At 35.7% G+C, this 26,795-nt stretch overlaps 1 protein-coding gene and 1 pseudogene across 3 annotated transcripts in view; both read left to right on the top strand.

The window, feature by feature from the left end:
• LOC131689623 (ATP-binding cassette subfamily G member 4) overlaps positions 1-26,795 on the top strand; it is a 142,086-nt gene that overhangs the window by 25,908 nt on the left and 89,383 nt on the right. The window contains exon 1 of one of the 3 annotated variants that reach the window (XM_058974849.1): positions 16,699-16,719. The exons of the other annotated variants lie outside the window; for them this stretch is intronic. The gene's annotated coding sequence lies outside the window, so the exon portion shown is untranslated. Of the gene's footprint in view, positions 1-16,698; positions 16,720-26,795 lie in introns of those variants that run through there. 3 annotated transcript variants of the gene reach the window in all.
• LOC131687351 (chromobox protein homolog 3-like) lies at positions 8,813-9,690 on the top strand (annotated as a pseudogene).

The raw sequence follows: 26,795 nt of genomic DNA on the forward strand, positions 1-26,795 counted from the left end.
ATACCAATCGACTCAGCTCGACGATTTGGGACAATGTCTTTGTGTGTGTGTGTCTGTATGTGTATATAACGGACAAATGCTCATTCGTGTTTCTCAGCAATGGCTGAACCGATCTTATCCAAACCAATTTTAAATGAAAGAACTAAAAAACAGTATGAACGCTATTAATTTGTTTTTGATTCTGATGTTTAGTTTCCAAGATATGAATGTTTGAATGCGTAAAAATGGCGTTTTTTGCAGTTTTTTTGAATTATCTGCCGAAATCGACAATATAGATTAACAATTTATATGTTTTTAGACAGCTTCAACGAATACCTTTCGAACAAGCTATAGATTGTTGAAATCGGACTATTATCAAAAGAGATATTTAACATTAAATGCGTACGAAAGATTTTTATCATTTCCCATTGCCAGAAATATGACCAAAAACATGTAATCTATTTTTAGCGCCAAAACGGCTTATTTTAGGTAAATAGTATCTTCGGAGAATTTAATGGAGGTAATATGGCCTTTCTTTTGGTATTGTGTTTTTGCTGATTAATCCCCTATGAGTGAGATATTTTCACAAATTTTGCTTGGAAGTGATTATATCTAAATGATGTCTTCAGCAAATTTGTAGCTCTTACTTTTGCGAATAACTTTACTAAAGACTTTAAATATCTATTTTGAATACTTTAAAAGTTATGGCTTGTTGTTTGTTGATTACTCTTTGTCGCCTATTTATTGTTCAATATAGTAATAATCCTTTTAAATAAGCTAAACATTATTTCGATAAAACGAATTTTGTATTTCATTTTACTATCTACAACCGCTAGAAATAATCACCGAACACTTCCAAGTTGTCTGGAAGGGACTTGATAACTTATCAGTACAAAAATGTTCATTTGTGCGAACCTTCTGACTGCAATTTTTCTAACTTATAACCATCGGATCGATCTGAAACATATCGGAAAATGAAAAGCGAAATAAATAACTCCAAGCAATGGCGTAGCCAAGAGAAGCTTTTGGGGTTTAACACCATAAAACCCCCCCTCCCACCACACCAAAAAAAAAATTGGATTGAAGTTGAAAATTTATTGATGCAGACTGATTTAATTCAATATTACAATAACAATTATCTGATCCGTAGATTGATAACCTGTTGTTGTAAACATCATGAGGACTTTTGATAAATTGTCGGAATGGGGTCCTCCTGATATGTAACTGATCTATTGGTCTTGATTTCACAGTTGTCTAATAGCATCAATATCAAATTCCTGCCTGAAAACATTCCAATAGAAAATTCCAGAGTTCTGTAATCAATCATAATCCTCAGATTTATTTTCAAATTGAGCTCGTTTTTGTAGAAATGTACTGTAATAAGGGTCTTTATTTAATAGGAAGCGAAGTTAAAATTGATTTAATGTCTATGAAACATAGAACTGCTCACCAAAAAAATGCATAACTTTCAACATTTGCTAAAAATGTTTTTGCCTTTCTCATTCACTCTAAAATTCGTCAATCTAATCCCGACCCGGAGAGCCGTGTGCCATATGCCAATCGACTGAGTTCGTCGAGATCGGAAAATGTCTGTGTGTGTATGTGTGTATGTGGAAAAAAATGTGACCTCTGTTTCTTAGAGATGGCTGAACCGATTTGCACAAAGTTAGTCTCAAATGAAAGGTACAACCTTCCCATCGGCTGCTATTGATTTTTTTTATTGATTGGACTTCCGGTTCCGGTGTTACGAGTTGAAGAGTGCAATCACACAGCAAATTCCCATACAAACTAAAATGAAAAATTTTCAAAATCAAATTTGTATTTTTGATGCCAAATGACTTTAAAATGCATGAAACATGTAGATGTTTGACAAAAATTGGCTTCTTTGGACTTTGGTACATTTTTGCCTTTCTCATATAGAAAGGTAATGCAATCACTCCAAAAATCGTCAATCATACCGGCCCGGAGGGAGTATGCAGTGAGGGGTTGCTACTTTAAAATTAAAACTAGTTTAAAATTTCTTAACAAGTTGAAAATTTTTGGCAAGACCTGGACCTCCCGGATCCTTCTCCATGATCCGCCGCTGGTTTCAAGCGATGTTTCAGTATCACATAGTATCTCAAGATCGTGGCTGTCGATCCATTGTATGTATGTGCAAATCGTACTGAACATGTAATATTCATCTCCACCATTGTATTGAACATAACCAGCCATGGAATCGTAGTCTGGACAAATGAGACAAGCACAATTGCACCACTAGGTGCATTAAAACAGGTTTTTATTTTAGGAATGCGTCGAGTTGAGACGAAAACGTAATATGATTAATAACTAGGATAACACTTTCCGAATGTAGAGAGAAATTTATGAAAAATGACGATTTCCATTCGATTCTAGCAGGTTCTGATCGATTTTGATGAGCATTTGATTTTTGTTGTATATGTCAAATGTTTAAAAACAGTAATTTAAGGTCAAGATAGCATCATTTTGAACCGCCAATTTCGGAGGTTTAGTATCTTCGATGAGATTTACAAACGTTAAACAGCGCATCATTTGATAAAATAATTTTGACGGTATATCGTCCAAGAAGTATTTATGGTGAATTTTCTCAGGTTAATATTCATGACTACAATAAAGTATCAACATATTCGCTAAAGACACGAGCTCTGATACTATTTTCTGAAAAATTAATTCTGCATAATTTTAAAACTTCAAAAATTACGATTTCGGAATTATGCCGTTTGGACAGTATGATCGATTTTCACTAAACCGAATTTCTGGCTACGCCGCTGATTTCAAGTAAGTAGAAACAAAGTCATTCTACACTCGTTCAAAAGAAACTTCTTCGAATGCTGAATATCTATTATAACACATTGAAACCCCGATTTTAGCGTGTTGGTAAATCGATTGCCTTGTACGCAGCGCACCTGAGTTCGTGTCCCGATCCCGCACATAGGGTTAGAAATTTTTCATAAGAGATTTTTCTAACCCGAAGAGGCGAATGACCTCAAGGTTAAAACCTCTACAATCGAAATAAAAAAACTGGCCTGTTTGTAAAAAATACTTTGCAGCAATGCATGTTTTGACTTTTATAACAAAATAAGTAGGACTTTTTCAACATAACTTTCTTTGATGATTTTTTCTATTCGTCAAATATTCTAATTATCATTGGAAATATCAAAGCACATATATTAATCCAGAACTTTCAGTTTCTGTAATATCAAACTTATATGGAAATTAGTATGGAAAATTGGTTAACATTGGAAATAAATTCTTAAAAAATCACCTGATCAATTAATAAATGAGAACAGTATATATTTCTAAAGGTATTCTTCTACTGAACAGATTCGTGGAATATTTTAAGTTTGTGAAAAATTGCTGATAAAAGTTTTTATCTAATGAAGCAGCATGACTTCAAAACAAGTGGATTTTGTTATTAATCATAGCGACCCTGTTTGAATTGCAGCATCTACCACACGGGAGCGGTGGATGGCAAGTCTAGTTTATACTTATATAACGATGGAGCTGTATATTTTTACATATGTATTCTAATACTAAGTTAAACTATACTTTCCAGTATCAAAAGGGACAGTTTCGGCTAATTTTTAGCATAAAACGAGTATTATAACTATTGGGCCAATCGGTCTTCCATGTCGGTATAGTTGTAATAGCAGTGCACACTTATTTTTTTCTGCCGAATATCAGCTTGTTTCGCAGCTTTTGCCGAAATCTCAACAGCTGAGATCTCAGTAAACAATTTTTTGGCTGAAATCTCAGCAAAAGTGACGTTTTACAGCTTATACTCGGAAAATATTTCACCGAAAATCACCTAACAAATCTCACTTTACTGAGATATCAGTTTCTAAGTTTACTGATTACGATAATAACATGCTATAACTTTTAAAGCATACAAGATAGACACTTGCTATCCTCGGCAAAGTTGAGAGAAAGAGCTATAAATTTGCAGAAGACAAAATCTCTTGAAAGAAAATTAACGCAAATATCTTACTCATAGGGGGATTAATTTGTGAAAACAAAATGTCAAAAAAGAGCATATTAAACTCAATAAATTCTCCGATGATGCTATTGACCTCAACTTAGCCAAATGTCTGTGTGTGTATGTGTATGTCAAATAATGTCACTCAATTTTCTCGGAGATGGCTGGAACCGATGGAACCGATTTACACAAACTTAATTTCAAGTGAACGGTGTAACACTCCCATAAGACGCTATTGAACTTTTAATTGATCGGACTTCCGGTTCCGGAGTTACGGGTTGAAGAGCTCGGTCACACAGCTAATTCCCATATAAACTGGTAATTCTATGATGTCCAAATGATGTAATACATATTCAAATGGGTTCAACATTATTTGGATTTGCGGGTCTAGATCACTAATGACTAATCAAAGTAGTTTTGACCACATTGCCCACCTATGATGGTTCTTGATGCTTCCAGGGAACTCGCCAAGTTCCTGAACTAATGTCACAAGCTTACAAGCTTAATTTCAAATGAAAGATATAATACTCCCATCGACTGCTTTTGAATTTCACTCGGTTCTGACTTCTGGTTCTGGAGTTACAGATTGGTTATTGCGGTCACATAGAAATTTCTTATATAAACCGGTACAATTGTAATACCTCATAGGTTTAAATTCTATTGAGGTGAATATCAAATTACTTCGATTCGCATGCCTCTGATGGCGATGCGAAGATTATTGGAATATATTGTCCACTATCGATAATTCCGGAATTCCCGGGTTCCAGGCATGTTCCAGATCTAAAGCCACTTCACCAATTTTCACTAACCTAGTCTCAAATGGAAGGTATAATATGAAGTTCGATGTTGTTCTATCTACCCCTCCACCTCCTACCTCTCAACCGCCCTCCACCCTCTCAGACCAACCTCCCACCTGCATTCCCTTCATCTGGGTTGTACTAAAATAAATTAGATGATTCCCGACGCGCCCTCCCCTCCAACTAATTATATCTCTTCCCTTCTCCATCATGAAGTTAACATGAATACAACATTGAACTCACGCTAATTAAGCTATAGTGTCAGTGTTGACATGTCTATTACATTCTTACTACGCTTGATAAGTATATATAAGTGCACGACTGTCACCAACCGTCGTGCACTTATATATACTTATCAAGCGTAGTAAGAATGTAATAGACATTTCCACAATGTTTTATCGAACGTAAGCAGGCAATGTAAGCATCCGTCGTCCGCATTTAATGTTGAATATCTCTTTTGCTAATACACCCGATTTTATCAGCGCCTGATTTTATCAGCCCCAGATTTTATCCACCCCTGATTTTATCAGCTTTTTGCTTTTTGACCCGATTTTATCAGCCTCATATGAAAATTGATAGTTGGTAGTTTGATGGACTCTAGCTGACAAACCAAGTTGAATTCGAGTAAATCCTTTCTTAAGCTAATTTTTCTTATCTTAGAGATTTTATATTTTAGATTAGATTTTTTTTTTAATTTTTGCGCTGGAAATTTAAAGCTAAATAATCAGAAAAGGTTGTGAGGCTATATCTAGGGACTAATGAAGAATATTTTAAGGGCTTCGGTTTCTTAAAAACAAAGAAAAATATTTGTTCCGATTTTGTCAATGTCCCCTTTTTATCAGTCTAAAATTCACCAAGGGGCTGATAAAAACGGGTCTCCACTGTAATACGATTTCAACAAACAATTTCTCGTTCGAAAGGTATTCACATAGGCTGTCTGAACATATAATAAGTATTTAGCTATGTTGTCATTTTCGAGAGCTAATTTCAAAAAACTGTGAAATTTTTTTTTACGCTTTAAAACATCCATATCTTGGTAACTAAACCACAGACTAACAGACATAACACTTGAAAACAATGCTTCGCCCGCTTAAACTATCATTTTAAATATATTTGTAGTTGGGACTGTGGCCACATTTGCAATTATGGCGCCACTAACATATGAGCAAGCATATGGGGGATATACCTCTAGTGAAAAATTGTTCCCAAACCTGAGGGGAAACCCACCAGCAAATGAGTGTTTGGGACTGTGAATAAAAGGTGGAGCTGGTGTTCTGGTACAATTGCCAGATCGATGTTTTTTGAGGGAATTCGTTCATAGTGTTATGTCTGTTAGTCTGTGACTAAACATCAGAATCAAAAACAAATTAGTAGCGTTTTGTCTAAGTGTTTGGCCTTTCATTTGCAATTGGTTCGGATAAGATCGGTTGAGCCTACCCATTTGAAGCCTTTCGTTAGAGCAGTGTCTGCTATATTTTCTTAACATATCTCGACAAAAATGTCAAATGGTCCTAAGTGCAAATGAGAGCCTCTCTTTGTTTACTTTCTCTTTCGATTACTACGATCATCTTAAAACTTTTCAATATTGTTTCAGGATATATCGAAAAACTCTGATTTCGACTAGCTTATTCTACTGAGAGTTGAGTAACAAACGTATAAACTGCTGAGTTATTAGCGAAAGAGAAAGTAAACAAAGAAACTGTCATTTGCACTTAGGACCATTTGACATGTTTGGCTAGATATTAGTTCTCTGTGGTATTGGTTTGAACGGTAGGGTGAAAATTGGGACACCCTATTCGAGTTTTCGCAGCACTCTCTTGTAAGATTTTCGATTGATGTGCACCGGTGTAGTGGAGTGCATTGGTTTTGCACTTTCTAGCAGAAGTGTCAATGGAACATATCCAGTTTTCTGCACTTCTGCTAGAAAGCAAAAATGGTGCAGTTCCAGTGCACTCCACTACACCGGTGTCAATCAATCTAAAATCCCATTGGTATCAATCTCCTTGGTACGTTGTTAAGAAACAGTTCAACAAGTGGTCGGAAAATTATGAAATATCCGTGTTCGACACCTATATTTCATAATTTTTAGACCACTTGTTGAACTGTACGAATTTACAGTCATTTTATCAATTGCAGTTCGAACTATCGTCGAAATAGTACTACTCTCTCTCTCTCTCTCTCTCTCTCTCTCTCTCTCTCTCTCTCTCTCTAATAGGGTGATAATATGTCAATTATCATATTTATTACCCCTGATTTGCGACTCAGAAACGTAAAACTCTTCTTGTTATATCAGTGCTGTATGACTGCAAGGAATATGGCTAATGTGCTTTTTACAGAACCACCATGGCTTGAGAAAATTTCAGAATCCAAATTATCCGAGGGTCCGAAATGGACCGGCCGTCTTCATAAACTACTCTCAAAACTATATCTCCATCGATATTTCTTATAATATTTGCAAATTTCATTCTGCTGTAATCGTGTTATTTCCAATTGATCGGGCGTTCACAACTTCAATTAAAACCGTTATAATTCAGATTCAAACGGTGCATCAATTCGTTGCATCACTAGTCAATATAGGAAGAGTAAGTTATCAATCACAATCGACAAGTGCTATAACGTCGTAGGCTACGACTCGTAGCAATGAAAACAATAAACCGCACTTGAGCCTGTTGATGCGAAGGTCAATGATATTTGCAAACGGATCAGCAGTACATTGCAATCTACATCAATATTGAAGGCTCACAGTTTGCAAGTGCGAGATATCTGTAGTGAAAATCCATTGCATGCATTCACGAAAACATGCGGCTATGATTGTGTTTAATGCATTTTTAATGATGTAGGGTGTTGTATTTATTATCAAACGATTACTGAACTCTTCATAAAATCAATGGGATGCTCATAAACCAGTATCAATACGTGCGCTTCGTTTCTGGTGCAAGAAAATATGCATGCTTTGGTGAAATAAGGTAAAAAGCATCAAAAACTCTAGTTTCCTTTAAAATATGTGAGTCAATGCATTGAACAAAGTTAGCAGACTTTGATAGTATTAGTTAGCTGGTTCAAATAGAGAGAAGAGAGTTACAATATGAACATGGTGAAAATGGGTGCAACACTTTACTTTTCTATCAAAGTGGTCACTTTAGGAAAACATTCAATCAACATTAGTTGCTCATTTGCTAGTAATTTACATGGAGATTCCGTCATGATGTGATGAATGTATGTGGCAAATAGAAATTCTTTACTAATTATATGGAATGTGTCTTGAAGTGTCTTAACCGTTATGTGTCCGACGCGGTACCCGGGTACCTTTTTAGGTTTCAATTAATGAAATTCCTATGTTTTATCCATAGCTGGAAATTGAAACTTTGTGACATCGTAGAACTTCACTAAGTCAAGCTTTTGGGTTAGTAGTATTGTTGATATAATAAGGGGGAGTTAAGAGGGGCTCCTGAATTTTTTTACTACATAACAGGCCGACTGAAATGCCAATAACTAAGGTAATTTCCAACCGATTTTGATAATTTTAGGTGTTTTGGATTCAGGAACTGGATGTTAGACTTGGTAAAAATGAATCGGATTACTTCATTTGGTTTCGGGAAATCCGGATTTCCGGAAGCATGTTTTAGTGCTGGGATAATATTTGTGAATTTCAATGGAATATCGGCAATATGGGTATCAACATTTTCGGAATTGCATCAGTAAGCTGTATCTCGTGGTTTTGGAACCATTTGGTGATTTGACGCCGGAGCGGATATTCCGGAGCAGGTTCCCGTAGGGCCGTGAGTGGCCATTCCATTCCAATTCAATTTTTCAAATTGCCGTAGGTTCCCGTAACAATAAAAAACAGACTTCCGATACAATTTAAAGAGTTTCGCTCTTCGCCAAATCTGAAAGAGGAAGCCATCGCGCATTTTTCTGTTTGTCGAACGAGGTTTCCTGGGAAGGACTGTGATTTGTGTAGAATTATCTGAATTTAGTGAGTTTTTGTTGTGATTTCCTACTCAACGTGGCAGTTTCGGTCGGGAGAGCAGTGATTTTCACGGAATAAAGATCGATTGTCAGATTTGCTTGCATTTCGCATTTGCTTGGATACATGTTTTTTGCTGGGGCGGACGCTTCTGAGGTCGAGCATGGGAAAGTTGAAAGATAATAAAGCGTCGGACAGTGAGTCCAGCGAAGAGGAGTATGTAGTGAAGAAAATTGTTGACCGACGGGAACGAAAAAGAAAAATCGAGTATTTTCTGAAGTGGTAGGGTTATGATTCATCGGCAAACACTTGGGAACCAAAGGAGAATTTGGAATGTCCGGAATTGATCAAAGCATTTGAGGATTCCAGAACGAAGAACATGAAGGAAGCACCAAAGGAGAAAGAGAAAACAAAAAAAAGAAGAAACCCAGTAAGCCCAGCACTAGCAGCGGTACTTCAAAGAAGAAGGTAGATTCTGATGGAGAAAATGAAGCATCAGACGATGACGACACTGCTTCGACAAAGTCGAATAAATCCAAGACCGCGGCAGCACCCGATAATGGATGAATGGATGTTGAAAAGGAGACAACGAGCTGCTCTTCCTTATCCAGTGGAATGACAAGGATAAGGTACAACTTGTATCCTCGAAGGAAGCACGCAAACACTGTCCGCAGCTGGTTATAGACTTCTACGAGGAGCGTCTCATCTGACAGTTGGCCGATTCCGCAGAGTAAGCGTTTTTAGTTCTCATTCCCTCCCTTCTCTTACTCGCTGAAATTTAGGTGGGATCGGATGTTTGCCTTGCAAGTAATAAGTTTAATATGTTTGTTTAAGTATGCCAACAATTTAACGATAACTCGGAACCTGTATGTTTAGTGGTAAGATTTGTTTACTTTCGCCAAGTTTCGGACTCTTGGAATTCACCAGTGGTTTTGAAAAACCGAACTCGAAGGAAACTCTCGGTCGGCGTCGGCGGTAAAACATGATGATGAGTTATGTTCTACCATAGACCATGCGGTAGACTTGGGTGCAACGCCCAACTCCTACTCTGAAGAAGGCAAAGAATTCTTCACATTTCCTTTCGATCGTGCCCATATGAGCCAGCCTAGTTCTAGTTTTCCGTTCTAAGTTTATAACTGATTCGCTCTAGAATACCTATCCGTCTTTCAATTTCATTGCTTTCATTTCTCTTAGTCTCAAATTTGCCGAAAATAGCCAACAAAATCGATACAAAGAGAACTTCTTTTCATGCTTCCCTTGACATATAAAATTCAAAATAAAACAATCAACACTATATTTGTCACGAAATTGGTTTATTTTGTACGCAATTTGCTGTTATAATGAAAATGTGGATAAAAATCGTCAAACATTTTGTAAGGACATGGAATTAAAAGAAATGAAAACCACATGTATTTTTTTTTCATCCCCTGCCTCGTTGTGCAGGACTGGGGGGAGTAGTTGAATGCTACGTTATTTACAAGGAGGAGGTTAGAATTTTGTGACCAAATGCTACGAGGGGGAAGGAAGGGATCGAAAATCGCCGAAAAAAAGCCATGTCATTTGTGTACGGCCCTTTACCAGTCCACTGCCCTAGTAACAATTGAGGTTTTATGGGAGTTTTATAGCCACTCATAAAACTTAGATTGCACTTGTAGCATACTATAAAACTTTAATTGTTACTTGGGTGCCTGTCGCCAACGTCGGAGCCCGTCGAGACGTGAACCAATTCACAAATACCGAAAACCTAACTCGCATCCTTTCACAGCCAATTTATTGCTCGTATCTCCGGTGCGCTGAAGCTCCGACAGTATTAGTGTTGCTGTTATTAGCTCTTAGCTGTCCTGGAACCTGTTGGCCCCTCTGTATACGCGGAGTCCTTTAGATCTTCTGCGTACATTGAGTCAGTACGCTATCCAACCCTCGCTGCGTTACTGGTCGACCCCAGAACCGTCGGAACCCGTCGAGACGAGAACTGATCCGAAGATGCCGCAAAACTTGACTCGCATCCCTTCACAGCAACCTTCGCAGGACTTTTATCAGACCTAAAACTACTTGTTGGTGTTGCTAACTTAGTACTTTTTGTTCACTGGGCTGGAGCTCCGACAGAATTTGTGTGATCGCCATTAGCTCCCAGTTGCCCCTGAGCCCGTTGGCTTGTCTGCGTACGTTGCCTATGTCGAGTCAGGTTGCTATCCACACTTCACTGAGTAGCAGGCCGACCCCGGAATCTCCAACCTGTCGAAACGTGAACCGATCCGGAGATGCCGAAAAACTTGAATCGCATGCTTTCACTGTAAACCTCGAAGAAATTTTCACTGGCTTGAAACTACCAGTTCGCGTTGCTAGCGAATTAGTATGGCTTTCAGTAGCTCCTAACTTTCCTTGAACCCATTGCCCCCTTTGTATATGTTGAGCCAGCTTGCTAGAGGAGCCAAAAGACCTGGCTCACGTCTCTTCACGGCTACACTTGCAGGGTTTATAACCGTTGTCTATTTTATCCATTTTATCTATTTCTCGACAAACATATGATTACGGCCTAAAAGCCAACTGTCAAAATCTACTTTGAATGGAAATTCCAGACAAACCGTTACTAGTCGAACACAGTTGACAACAGTTTATGAAAGAGAAAACTTTTCTCTTTCAATTACTACCAACATCTGTGATTGGCGTGTAACGGTTTGTCCGGAATTTCCATTCAAAGTGGATTTTGACATTTGGCTTTTAGGCCGTAATCATATGTTTGTTGAGATTTTATTCATTTTATGCTTTTCATCCTTTTTATTTTTTTATCCATTATGTCCGTTTATCCATTTTATCCATTTTATCCATTTTATCCATTTTATCCATTTTATCCATTTTATCCATTTTATCCATTTTATTCATTTTATCCATTTTATCCATTTTATCCATTTTATCCATTTTATCCATTTTATCCATTTTATCCATTTTATCCATTTTATCCATTTTATCCATTTTATCCATTTTATCCATTTTATCCATTTTATCCATTTTATCCATTTTATCCATTTTATCCATATTATCCATATTATCCTTATCACCAGTTTTATCCTTATTATTCATTTATCCAGCAATTTGATCCATTTCATCCATTTAACCCATTTTATTTATTCTGTTCTGTTCTTCCATTTTATTCATTTGACCATTTTATTCACTTTAAGCGTTTCATCCATATTAACCATATTATTCATTTTTTCTATTTCATCCATTTTATCTATTTAAGACAATTTTTCCATTTTATGCGTTTTATTCATTCAATCATTCCATTCATTTCATTCATTGTATTCATTTGATTCACTTTATGTAATTTATCAAATTTATTCATTTTGTTAATTTCATTCACGTTTTTTCCATTTCATTCCTTTTCTATGTTTAATTTATTTTTCTCATTTTTTTCATTTTATTATTTTGTCCAGTTCATACGTTGATTCAGTTGATTATTTTTTAGTTGATTATTTTTTCAATTTTATTCATTCTGTTCAGTCCTCACTTTTATTCGTTTAATCCGCAACTTGATTTATGCTTTTTCAATATTGTGTAATTTTTTATTTAATGAGCTAAACTAATTTGATTTATTTATTTTATTAAATTAATTTTATTTCATTTGTTTAACGAGTTTTCTATAATTTATTCGCCCACTTCGCATGAGTTTTGCAAACTAATGAATGATCCAACAGTGATGTGTCTAAGAATAAGGTCATCTCACTGCTAGGTGGATTAAGTTGGTTGTTTAACCCTCAAAAAGGCAAGCTGAAATTGTGACTTCAAGAAGCATCATGCCTAAGACCCAGTGAAATCAAAAGCCTCTTTTTTGTCGTTTTATCAGTGAGTGAATCGAAAGGCCGAAAACGCACGATCATTTGTATTTCAAATTACAAGTTCTTTGAAACTAGGGAACTGTAACTAGTCGGGCCTCTGAGACCCCTTGCCTTTTTGAGGGTTAACAATAAATGGTTAATTAATTAGTACTATTCGTTATGACCGTGGTTTTGTATTGTCTTTAACTAGACCGCAACCTACACTAGGATACTTTCAAAGCTTACTACACTAGAATACCTCTATACACTAAGGAGCTCAAAATCCTGAAGAAAACTTCGATTGGGTGATACTTAGGCAGATTAGTCGGGTTGTGGTTTCACGGTACAAATGGGATCGACTGGATATTCAGGAACGTTTGTGGTTTTTGGCGTAATGCAATGACGTTTTATCCGGTCAAAATACTTTTTGCCTTTTTCATATAAAGAAAGGCTATGCAATCACTGTAAAAATCGACATTTTGACCAAGGCCCGGAGGACCGAGTGTCATACACCATTCGATTCAGTTCGTCGAGATCGGCAAATGTCTGTGTGTGTATGTATGTGTGTGTATGTATGTGTGTGTGTATGTGTGTGTCATTTAAACTCACACAATTTTCTCAGAGATGGCTGAACCGATTTTCGCAAACTTAGTTTCATCTGAAAGGTATAACGCTCCCATAAGCTGCTATTGAATTTTTAGTTGATCCGACTTCCGGTTCCGGAGTTACGGGTTGAAGAGTGCAGTCACACAGCAAATTCCCATATAAACTGGTACCACCATGATGTTCAAATGATGTAAAACATATTAAAATTGGTGTAACATTACTTTAGTTTGCGGGTCTGGATCACTAATGATCAATTAAAGCAGCTTTGACCACATTGGCCACCTATGACGGTTCATGACGCCCCCGGGGAACTCGCCAAGTTACTAAGCTAATATCACACCCATTCCCCAACGAATTCTCTACCGATTTTTACAAACTTGATTTTAAATGAAAGATACAGTAATACCATTGACTGCTGCTGAATTTCATTCGGTTCTGACTATTGCTTCCGGAGTTACAGGGGTATTAGTAAGGATACACTGGATTTTCCCATATAAATCGGTACAATCGGAATACCTCAGAGGCTAAAAACTATTGAAATAGTCACCAAATTACTTCCAATCGCAGATCTAGATCACTGGTTGCCAATCAAACATTCTTTGAATATATTGTCCACTATCGACGATTCTGGAAGTCCGGAATTCCGGACATATTCCACAATTAAAGTAATCCATTAAACCTGCCACCGTACGAGGACCGTTGTCGTCTTTTAGGACTTAATACTTTAACGCATCGGAGGCATACAGCGCAGGCTACTTTCGTGTCAAAGATTCGGCTGGCTGAATATGATGATCCGGAGCTACTAGCGCAAATCAGCCTCTACGCGCCTACCCGTTCTCTTCGCCCACGAGCCCTGCTGCATTCTGAAATGCGCAGCACTAACTACGCTGCCAACAGTCCGATTTTAGCAATGAGTCGTCGCTTCAACGAGTTTGCTGAAATTTTCGACTTCGTCGTGAATTCTTCGCAGTTTCGTCGTCGTGTATTGTCACTAGTTTAATTGTGTTTAGTTTAACTTAGTTTAGTTTAGTTCATTTAGACAAATTGTCAGTTGGACTTTTTTATACAAATACAAATACAAATACAAATATAAAAATACTGGTAACTGGTAGAATATAAAAAATTATCATAAAAGTGAAACACATTTCTGATAAATATAAGAAAAACTTTATTCATTTTTCAAAAATCGGCGCATCAAAATATATATATATATCGAAAGGTATACAGTGAAGACCCGATTTTATCAGCCCCCGATTTTGTCTACCCCTGATTTTATCAGCTTTTTGACCCGATTTTGACAGCCTTATATGAAAATTGATAGTTGAATTTGAGTAAATCCTTTCTTGAGCAAATTTTTCTTATCTTAGAGAGCCGAAATAGCATAGCATATGAGATTGCACAAATCGTGGGTGGCTGTACAATGATAAGCTGATCTGGTTACGCAAGAAAAGAAAAGAACATTTGGGATTAACGCTTTTTCTTTATTGTGGAACAAGCATCACAGTGTATACCTGGCCACGTCCTTACAATCGCTGGGGAAGGGAAGGAATGTTAGTTCAACATTTTTCTTATCTTATCTTATTGTTATGCAAAAATAAAAAAAAATATTCTTTTTTGAAATTTTGCACTGTCAGACCCGCTTAAGAGAAATTAATACTAAATAATCAGATACGGTTATGATGCTATATATAGGGACTAAAGAAGAGCATTTTAAGAGTTTCGGTTTATTAAAAAGAAAGGAAAATATATGTGCCGATTTCGTCAATGTTCCCGTTTTATCAGCCTAAAATTTACCAAGGGGCTGATAAAAACGAGATTTCACTGTATTATTTTACTTTCCAAAACAGTTGAAATATTTGAAATCGATTGAAAAAATATTGAGTAGCGAACTAATTAGTAAGCAATGTACCGAAAAAACTTTTAACCGTTCTTATCAGCATGGCAGAATGGCCGTTTTTCATCAAATAGGGAATGAAGCAACAATAAAAGAAACAGATTTCATTTTCCCCAATGTCCCCATGCTGTCAGCCTAATACAAACCAAAGAGCTGATAAAATCTAGTCTTCACTGTAATGCATATAAAATCTAAGATGTTTAACCAACAAGCTTTCACAGCTTTCACAGGTATGGATCTTGTTTTCAGTAGTTAAAACTACCAACTAAAATCAATACTAGGTTCCACATTTAACAAATCTGGGATGTACAAAACATCATGTTCTCACTGCGATTAAGTTTATATTGGATAATTCAAGAGAACATTAGAAATTCGGTTTAAGGACCACATCGTAGAAATTGCTAAAGCTTCTAGGGAATCTGATAAAGTTTTACCATTTTACTTCAAGTCTACGGAACACGCCTCTTCAAAAAAACACTACCTAACTACTGAAACGAATAAAAAAAATCAACGACACATTTCCAATCCCTGGACATCTAAGGCAGCTGAGAGCTTGGAAATTTTCCAACAATCCCCTTCGTCTTTACTTAATCGAGATCGAGCTAACGGATATTCATCGCTTTTCAAAACATTATCCATATGCACGGTCAGCTTTACGTATCTAGGTACCAACTTGTTATTAAGTGGACGACAACTGTCTTAAGAGGGTTAAACGAAAAATAATTTTTCTTTAATAAATCAATGATCTCAATAAAATTTGAGGGTGTACTGAATGTTCACGGTTTTACACTATAATCGTCCACGCCTACAATCTAGACTAGGTTCCTTGAAACGTTCAGAATCACCGTGTTATTTATTATATATACACCAGCTATAAACAATTTATTTTCAACAATATTTATTATCAGTTTGATCGACATAGTATTCCAATGGGTTGTTGAACATTTATACATCTGTTCGAAGTGAAAATGTTATTTATTTTCTACGATTAACGCATGAAATATTTGTCTTCACTTTGCGAATCAAAAAGTTTAACAAAAAATTCTTTTCAGTACCACAAAAGAATATTTTCATCATCCTAACATCTTTTGTTGAGACACACGAACGTGCTAAACAAAAATGCTGAAGTCATCTCGGCCGGACAAAGGTTTATCGATAACAATTCGTGATAGTTTCCATATCATATTACGCCTCACATAACTATACATCTGAAGTGGTTGTGCAAACGTGCTACAATTATATCGCTAAAAATTGGGTCAACACGACTGCTTTGCGATACAATACAGAACACACTGTCGCTGACATTTGCATTTCCCATTTACTCAGTCAGACACAGTATACTAAACTGACCGGTATATCGTCGAAAGCAACCCACAAATCACCAGCCTTAACTAAGCGGAAGAGTTCGAGGCGAAAGATTTGCCTTCACCCTGCCTGCATTGGAAAATGGACGAGAAAGTGTTCAAAGTCCATCATGCTTCAACAGACGACAACTCGCACTCGTCATCGCGTCGGCGATGGGTGTTTTTTATACTGGTACATGGCGAGAACAATCAACCGAGTAGCTCCGTATCGTGATGACTGTTATTGCAATCAACAGCACATACGACATGCAGTAATTCAATTAACTGGAAGAATTAATATATGACGTTCCGACACTGTCGCAGGTTAGTGTATTGGCATTCGATAGTGTCATTTAGATGAATCGTACAACTGAAGTAATAGAAAAGCACCCCTCGAAGGTCAATTGATTATCTATCAATATAGGTAGATGTTTGCTCAGAACAGGACGTTTTTCCTGTACTCATTGTTGTGAGATCGTCTCTCAAACGATCGCATGGACTTACAACTAGTATTGGCTAACTACCTCACGAACCTCAGCTGAAGGTTTTCGTCTTAGAGTACAATGGGTCGTTGATAGTCGCGTCGGCATTAAGATATATATTGTTAATATGCAAATTAGTTGTAATAGCTACCAGCACCGATATTTCTGTCAACACCTATGCTGCCAATTACAAACATATCGTATATTTCAGCTGTAGTGATATTCTTTTTATGATGTTGCTACGTATAATGACGAATACAAATATATGTGTCCGATAAAAACAAGTTTTAACAGACTGACAGAGTACCCGCAACCACGAAATGCTTATAATAACTATGACAATTTCTAACTGATATACAATTTTGAATGGATTCGGGAACTCATCCACCTAGTGGAATCTGCATAAAGTAGCCGGTTCAATTAATGTGATTGTAAGGTTTACTGGTATACTAGTAAGGAACTTTTAAAGAGTTTCAGAAAAATGTATGTCAAAGTTTTTGAAATGGTCTCAGAAGATTGCTTCTTATCGTTCTGAGAACATTTAATACCTTCACTCGTTACGGTCCTTCCGGTGCAGATTGCCTTGGAGTCGTGATTCGTGACTGACGATAATCTGAACATTAGCAATATTAGTATGAAAATCCTTTGACTGCTTTTATCGTTACGGAACCATTTGGTGATTTTATCTTGGAACTGTAAATCCGGTACAGTCATGTACTACCATTTTACGCCCAATTGTTCCATATTCCAAAAATTACAACTGAATAAAACGATAAAAATGAAATAAGCAATCTGGAGGGAAACGGTGCAACAAATAAAACTTTATTGACTAAAATTACGTTCATAATGGACGTTTCCAATATAATCAGTCCAGTTTTTCATTAGAAAAATCGAATTAACATCGGTTTTTATTTATTATATGAGTTATAGTTACGTTTACGGTTTTTACGAAAATTGTGAAGTGGGACTGTTATGGCGAGAAATCAGATAGAAACCGGAAAATTTTACGCACACAGCAAAAAAAACTTATATAACTTTATGTCTTGCCAGATGCACATAAACTGAGCGTCCCAATTCACATAAATTTACATTTTATTACATGTAAAAATATGAGATGTTCGGCTTTTTCTAGGTCATTCAATTTTACATCTCATAGCATGTAAAACCCTATTATCGGACAGAAAAATACGTCGCTGCGTTATTTACGTCAAATGTAATTTTGATTTTTTCTAAGAGTGCATATAAGTCCCACCACGATCTATACTAATGATTGTTGTCATTCATTTTGTATACAAAAATATGCGCCGAGAATTTTCTTGTTAGATGCTCAGGAGATTTTTTAGCTTCAATAAAATCGGAAATGGATGCGTATTTGGAGGCGATGACAGTGATGAAGAGCTGTACATGATTGATAAAACGACTGGCAAAACGTGATGTCTCGTTGGAGAAGTTTGTTATGCCGATGAGATTCAGCGAAACCGGCGTTAAGTTATTGTCAGTTTCTGATGAAACGAAGTCGGAACGCAACCCTAAATTCACTAACTAGACCAAGGAAAAAATATATTGGGATTCATTATAGTGTCCTATGTTTCATTTTAAGCAAATTATATCACACTGGTATCATACTTTTTTCGCGAGTTCATATTATACAAAATTACTGTGTACGCTTCATTCCGTCAGTTGTATACATAAACAAATAGACATATTTATTGTAATAGTATAGACGGTATGCAGTGAGAATGCAATAATGATTTGTAGGGATTCCTCTTAGCTGCTGTATTCATCACACCCATTTGAACACATTAATTAGAGCAGTGTCTGCTATCTCTATCTAACGTACTAGCTTAAATGATAGGATGAATAAGAGTGCGTTGCACTCGGCTTTTTACTTCGCTCATACGCTAGTATTTTACATTTTCGAGAGACCACATTTTTCATTGTATTGCAATATGAACCGAAGCAAAGTTGTTGAAATCTGTTTAAGCGCAGTCCAGAGGCAGTTAGCAGAGTTAGTTAGTCCCAAGTAACATTTAAAGTTTTATAGCATACTATTAGAGCAATTATATAACTTCAATTGTCACTTAGGAGTGTGACATTCTGATTAATGAGATTAACAAGGGATCGTCTATCCTATATAATCTTAATCTTAAATACAAAATATTCTGATGAGTTATTTCAAAACATATGGGAATTCTCCCTACTAAATATAAACGTTTATGCATCCGTCACAACGGTAAACGTAACTATAACTCATATAATAAATTAAGGCGGTCTCTTCATCAGTCAGCATAAAAAACGACTTTTTTGCTTCAATCGTTAGAATTATTATCTGAGAATTTCAGAGAGTAGCTGATTAACATCTCATGCCTGTAAGTTTCTTTTAATTTGATTTTGACATTTCTTACAAAAGAAATGTATAGGATTCGCTTAAACTTTGAAAACTTTCCCAAAGCCTAGAGGGCCGTGTCCCATAGACTAAGCGACTCAGCTCGACAAATTGGGATAATGTCTGCATGTGTGTATGTATGCAGGGCCGTCGAGAGCCGCGCCGGGCCCCGGGGTTTGAAGTACTGACGGGCCCCTACCATATATGACTTCTTATTTCAATATCGATTAGAGAAATTATACGGATGCAAATTAAACTATTTGTTATGAAAATTGTTTATTTGACACGATTCAACGCGTTAGCTTAACAGAGTCGTCAGTATTTTAAACATGTAATAGATGGAAAAAATAAAAATTAATAAAGGAATATTTGTGTCTGGCCATTAGAATGACTTGCGTCCGATTTACCATTCCAATTGGAAACCTTTTTTGTGGCATTGCCATACAGTCCATATCGGCATTGTTCATGCTCCCTTGACGCACAATAATGCTGCCCAGAATCAGAGCTTAGAAAAATTGACATCCCTTCGTGAGCTTGAAAGAGAAACAAAATTCAATTCATGCCCGCCGCGATGAATCGAATGTTTGGTTTGTTTCCCTCGTCCTTTGCTTTTCGGTACAACGCATTCATGTTCGCATATGTTCGGTTTCAGGAGCAAACTGAATCTTGTTTCTATGCTAGCTCGTCGCTGTTGTGCTATCTTATGACAAGCACCATTTAGCACATTTCGAGAAAAACGATTTTTAAAGTTTGAGATTGAATATCTTGAAACTTAGAAATTGCACAAACAATTCAAAGAAGGCAATTGATGCTTCTATCTATTCTGTATTAATCTCTCAAATATTACGAAGATCGGTTGACTATGTTGCGAGTTTTCACTATAAATGTGAACAAAAGTCACACTTACACGTGCCATAGGCGTGTATTGATGACAAAATTTGTAGGGTGTCATAATCGTGCATGGAAAATTTTCCATAGAAAAAAATCAGCAATTATTAACTTTTATTCATATCTTTGGCTTCATTTGGTCTATGAACAATCGATGAGATGCATTTTGAAGGAGATGAGTGAGGGAATCTAGAAAAAATAGTTATTTTTGGTTACAGTGTTGCCAAATATGCTACATTTCCAGTTTAAAACTTAACTTGCATTTTTCTCACAATTCGTGCATTTTTGTTTTGAAAATGAGTATGCCATTGTGTTTCTCAGATAGTTTTACATATAAAAACATCTTTTACATCAAGATAATTTGAGCCAATCCCTAAACACAGTCAATTGAAGTAAAAAATGAAAAATTTCTCAGCACGTTTATCGCTATATCTCAGTAACCAAGCAGGTTGTCAAAATTCTGTAAACGCCACTTTGCACAGTGGCTCAAAACAGCGTTTTGAGGTACTTAATTCACTGGAGTCAAAACTGTCCATATTAGTGATTTCACATATCCTACTATGTTTGTGTGTGTAAAAAGCGCCATCTTTTGGTGATATTATCTTTTTAAAAAAATTATCATAGTAGGCTATAGAAAATTTAACTTTTGAACCGAAAGAGATAGCGCTTGGCTGTCTTCGACAAAGTTGTAGAAGAGAGTATTTTTATAAATTTTGCAGAAGACATGTTGTCTCTGTCAGTCATAGTAATCGAGTTATGAGAAGTTCTCTATGTTCTTTTTTTACTCATAACTCTTCAATTCCTATTTTTACTCATAACTTTTTTATTTCTAATTTTTCGCATTAACAATGTTCTAGGGTATTTTTTATCATCATAAAACACACAACTTTTCCGAAGAGACCAGATAGCTGTGAATGCTGTGTAAAGACTTATAACTGATTTTGATTTAATTTTGGCCTGTTTTTGAACCCGTGTGACTTCACTATCGGCAAAAATTGTAATTATACTATCAATTATTCTAATAGGACTAGGTTTCGCCTACAAAACAAAGGTAAAATTGTTTGTCCATAAGCACCCGTTCAAAAGTTATACACTTTATGTCTGGCCTTCCTTTATGTCTGGCCTTCCTGAAGTCGCGTGCATGGCTCACGGAACGAGTAGGCGCTGGTGTTCAAAGACGCTTTCGCTTGATTTCCTGAGTGACGCGCACTCTGTGTACTAGTGCGTCTACCGGAAGGTTAACACTGATATTGAATGATTTTCCAATGGGTGCATTAACCGGCTGGATATTTTCAAATATTTCAGACTGCGGTGAAGGCAGCAATTTTATGCATAATCTTTTTTGCCCTGAAGCTAACTTTCATACGATAATCTGGACTGAGATGAAATTGTATGTCACCCATTGGAAATCGGTTTTGGAATCAGTTGTTACATTTGCGCTGACATTCAGAGAGAAAACATTCCGAATGCGATGACTGGGATCCAACAGCGAAATCTGCTGTGAAAAGACTGAGACAGAGAGTTGTGAGAGAAAGAATTTCAACTTTTGGTGGAAACTAATGGGTAGAATAAGTATCTAGTTAAATTCCCATATTTTCTGCATCAAATGTGTACACTGCAACCTCCATTTACGAACCAAGCCAAGGGTTCGTAAATTAAATTAGTTCGTTTTTTGGGATTTAGATCGTAAAAAAAGTTCGCTTCATCTTCTTATTAAAATTCGTTGGTTGACCAATATTATCGATAACCCTAACAATATGGGTATTTCCGGAACGGGCTTGACAAGTACATGATGAAAATGGATATTTGGTACCTTTTTGAAATCCAGGATGGAGACTTCCGATTGAACAATAATCTCGATAACCCTAACAATTTGGGAATTTTTGAAAAGGGCTTGACGAGTAGATGATAGAAACGGTAGCTTGGAGCTATTTCGAACAATATCTGTATAAACTATGAAGGTATTTTTAAGCGGGTTTGATGAGTAGATGAGCGATGCCCTTTTGAAGGCCAATATAGCGTCTTCTGGTTGAGAAAAGTTTTCTATAATCATATCATTCGCATCACAAATCACTATACCTATATCGATTATATGATTATCTTATTTCGAAAACGTCAATATTTTAGGTTATAATGATGTCTTAACTGGAATTCGCCATCTTGATTTTCAAAATACATTGATTTTCGTCATCTACTCATCAATCCTATTCCGAGAATATCCAACTTTTATTGGTGACAGTTAGCTAGGAATATGATAAATTGTATACCACTTCATACTGCACACTTTGAAAAACACTTGCGATAAATGAAACCAGAATGGTTCAATTGCACTGTTAAATGAATCTGATTGGGTTACGTTCACCTACTTCAGAAAACCATTGGAACGTATTCGATTGTAATATATTTGCAGTGTCAACAGAAACAATAAACTTCAACAATTAAATTAAAATAAATTTAATTCGGTTAAAATGCGGGCCCTCAAAACAGACCCGGGCCCCAGGGTAGTTGCCCCCCCTGACCCCCCCTCTCGTCGGGCCTGTATGTATGCAAGTACACTATAATGTCATGTAATTTAAAAAAAAACTAGTTTCAAACGAAAGGCCTAATGTGACCATTATACGCTATTATTTTTGTTTTTTTGGCATGTTGTTTACTTTCTGAGATATGGGTTATTTGGTCAAAACGCGACATGTTTTAAGTAAATAACTTTCGAACACAGCAGTTTAGTCACGCAAAGCTTATTAGTAGATAACCTTCCTAACAAGCCAAAGATTGTCTAAATTCGTTTACGGAAGAGATATTAAACATTATATATTTTTATTCATCACTTACTAATATTCAAAAACCAGAAATGAAACCATTGTATAAAGAGTAATGGTTTTGTGGTGTTTTAGGGGCAAAACTCAACCGAATTTGAAAATCGAAGTGTGAAAATACATCTCATAATTCAAGCAATTCGATTCCGAAAACATTTTGTAAATTTACCCAATAAAACTATTTTTCCAAAATTAGTATGCAAGGTCCCTTCGAGGACAAAACAATGTGTTAGTTCACTTCAAAGTGAAAATTTGTCCAGAGACAATGTATTTACTAGTTGGATTAAGCATTGTATTACTAGTGTTGGCGCCCTCTATGCTAAAATGTTCCAAACAAAACATGACTCGTTGTAATTACTATAGTCCTTCTTAACATACTTAACATACTATACCATTATTTCACAATGTTGTTTACTTTGTGCGAATCGAATACTGATACACAATCTTCCACTACTAGGCCCCATGCAAAACTGACTCAGACATCATTTTGTTAAAAGTTCAATAACTTCTTTGAAGAAAGCCGGATTCTCTGGCAGTCTTTTATTCAGTTGCTTCATTTTATTAATTTTATTAATTCTGTTCAGTCATTCATTTCATTTTTTTGACTCATTCTACACATTTTAAAAACTTGTTTTCATTTTTTTGCCTTAATAATTGTTGATTTTATTGATTTTCTGTAATTAATTCATTTTATTCGACGTTTTATTCGTGCAGTACTCGAAACTGTGTTTATCTCACCTCTTTTTGGGCGCAAACTTCGCGTGAATTTTGAAAACTAATGAATGATCCAACAGTGATATGTGTTAGAAATGTCTCATCTCACTGTTTAGTGGATTAAATCAGTTTTGTCTTTCCTAAAATTTTAACGCCCATAACTGTGTTGTTCAAAATTTCGTGCATCGTGCACAACAAAAAATTATAAAAGCTTTGTATACAAGTAAACACAATTTTTTAGACAGGGTAATTTCGGGAGAGATGCTGCGTCGGGTGAGATGTCGCACTCTTTATATCTCGTATATAGCGTCACTTTTATACAGTAATATGTTATTGTGAGTTTGTCTTTCGAAGAATTACAACACTGGAGATGTAAAATAATCGTTATGATTAACTCACGAAAATTTTATTGATGATTATTAAATTTTTCAGCACCACATTAAAATTTCGTTTTTTAAAAAGTGTTTGATTTTTTTAGTAAATCATGTATCGGTTGAATAGCTGGGACCTTTTAGAAGGTATTCTGATCATGAGCACGTTTTTGTTTGTTTTTATTCAAATGGCTGAACACTATCCGTAAAAGCCTCTTCAGCTCATGTGCTGGTGATATTGAATTTCACAAGCGAATTGGAGAAGCTATAACATAAACCCAACAATACAAATAATTTGGCATTAAGTTGCGGAAACAAGTCGCACTAGCAACAACTTGAACTGTAGAATATGAACATATGTGCAACTATTTGAACTGCTGGTGCAACATATCTCTATCTCTGATCAGCTGCTCAGCTGTTAGAAATGTTCCAAAAAGATACCACAACACATGTATGATTTTGTGTAATTTATTTGACTGCTTCTGAAACTTAGAAATGTTTCTGATCAGTTTCACTACTGATAATGGTGCTATAAATCTTTTTACTACGAGGTTTATCTCAGACCTATTGTGCAGATGAGCAGCGATGTGTTGCATAATCAATTGAAATACGCTAAGCATTTTTTCTCGAACACATCAAATATGAAACTTTGTTGTGTTGCAATTATGGAACTTCTCAAACCTTCAGCAAGTTGCAATTGCCAACTTAATCGTTACACAAGGTTGCGAAAGAAAAATAATGTTAAAATGTTTATTACAAAAATGTTTCTAGAAATGGTAGTACCCTCTTAAGAAAAGTGAAGGTGCTAGCCGATTTATAGGTGTAATCAAACTTCATGAAACTCAGCTGAAGACACCTAATCACAAAAATATAAACGAGAGCTAAAAATACTTTTGTTCACCATTTTTCAGTTTGTGACAAAGGTGCGGCGTCTCACCCGCACATGCGGCATCTCTCCCGCAATGACCTTTTTTGTAAATGTTCATGGAAATTTGATGATTTTTTTCACAACATACACCATTTCACAGTATTTTAGAAATTTGTCGCAATTGATAAAAATGATTTTATCAAATATTGAATGGTTTACTTTGATGCAGGATCGATTTTTAGAACTGTGCGGCGTCTCTCCCCAAATTACCCTAATATAATTGTGCGTAGACTGAACTGAAAAATGTGTTATAAGATTTCATGTTACATTGTTATTAACGCGCATACTGCTAAAAAAGCAGAAAATCGAGTACTTTATTAAAAAATTAATAATTTTTTTGAAATTTTTAACTTTCAATCACCATAATCGTCTATACTGAGCAGAAAAGCCTTCTGAATAAGGCAGTATTTAAATATTTTGCTTTAGTAAAAAAAACGAAGTTTGACTGGTCCGAGGCATGCTGCTGCGCGAGATTGTTTATAAATCCACCATTTTTATTTATTTTCACATTCTAATTTTTTTTTGGTAGGGTAATATACATTCATTAATACGCAAAACATCATACGTATCCCTTTTAGTTTTCATGTTCAAAAACTCAAAATTTTCTTTTTATGTGACACTGAATAGTTGTTGATAATTTCTCTGTTTTGTTTTTCACGTCGTCGTGTGGTACAATGTTTATAAATTGAATGATAATACTGCATAATTAACGAATGATAAATTAAATTAAATTAAATTCTATTTACCGTTACTTTAATTCATATAATCGACAAACGGTAATGTAAGAAAAACTATAAATTTTTAAATCGTTGTACAGTATACGAATTATATGATTTATGATAGTTATAACTAGAATGGAAAGTGAATATAATGCACTCAGGCAAAACGTATAGCGAAATTTAAAAGATATGATAAAATATAACAAAACTATGATTTCATGCGATATCTAAGAAAACATACGGATACGATTTTTATGATTATCTTAACATTTTATAAGGTATTACATATGCCAGTCGTTTGAATTTCATGCGAGCGTCTTATGATTATCATAAACATAAGATATAGGGTTACTGCGCCCTAATTTATTTTAGCTCCTCTATTCATCCCACTCATTCGAATACATTAGTTAGAGCAGTGTTTGCTATCTCCATTCACCGCATTAGTTCGAATGGTAGGAAGAATATGGGTTCGTTGTATTTGACTTTTCGATTCACTCAAACGCGAGAATTTTTTATTTTCTAGGCAAAATTTTTAACTGTGCTGTTTCTTAGGAATGAAGCAAAGATGATGATACCTATTTCAGTTCAATACAGTTATTCTAAGTTGCGTTATAAACGAAATAGTGTGACTATTGAGATGAATAAGGGCTCGTCTACCCTATGTACATAATATTATTTGTGAAAACTTAAAGATGCCTTATGAAAAATAAAACTTAGCAAACCGTTTTGACAAAAGAAATGCCGTTTCATAAAATAATCTTGTAATTTACATAAGTACTTCTTTTGGCTAAAACGTATGCGATATTCTTATACAATTCGCTATATGTTTTGCCTGATGCCAGCGACGATACCTTGGACCAAATGTACAGCATACTCTTCAGAAGATATTTGGTAATAATTGGCACAAATTCAGTTAGACTACTTAAATAGCCATGAAAATTTTAGTAAACGAGGATTTGTAAATAAGTGCAATTTTAGATTTTTCAGTCCAACACAACATGTTTAACCCCTCAAAGAGAAGAAAAGTATTTCCACTAAAGAGACTAGAATGTCAAGGAGACTAGGTAGGATTGGAACCCCAAACAAGATATATCAT

This window comes from Topomyia yanbarensis, chromosome 3, assembly GCF_030247195.1.
Source record: "Topomyia yanbarensis strain Yona2022 chromosome 3, ASM3024719v1, whole genome shotgun sequence".
In the NCBI taxonomy this organism is placed as follows: domain Eukaryota; kingdom Metazoa; phylum Arthropoda; class Insecta; order Diptera; family Culicidae; genus Topomyia; species Topomyia yanbarensis.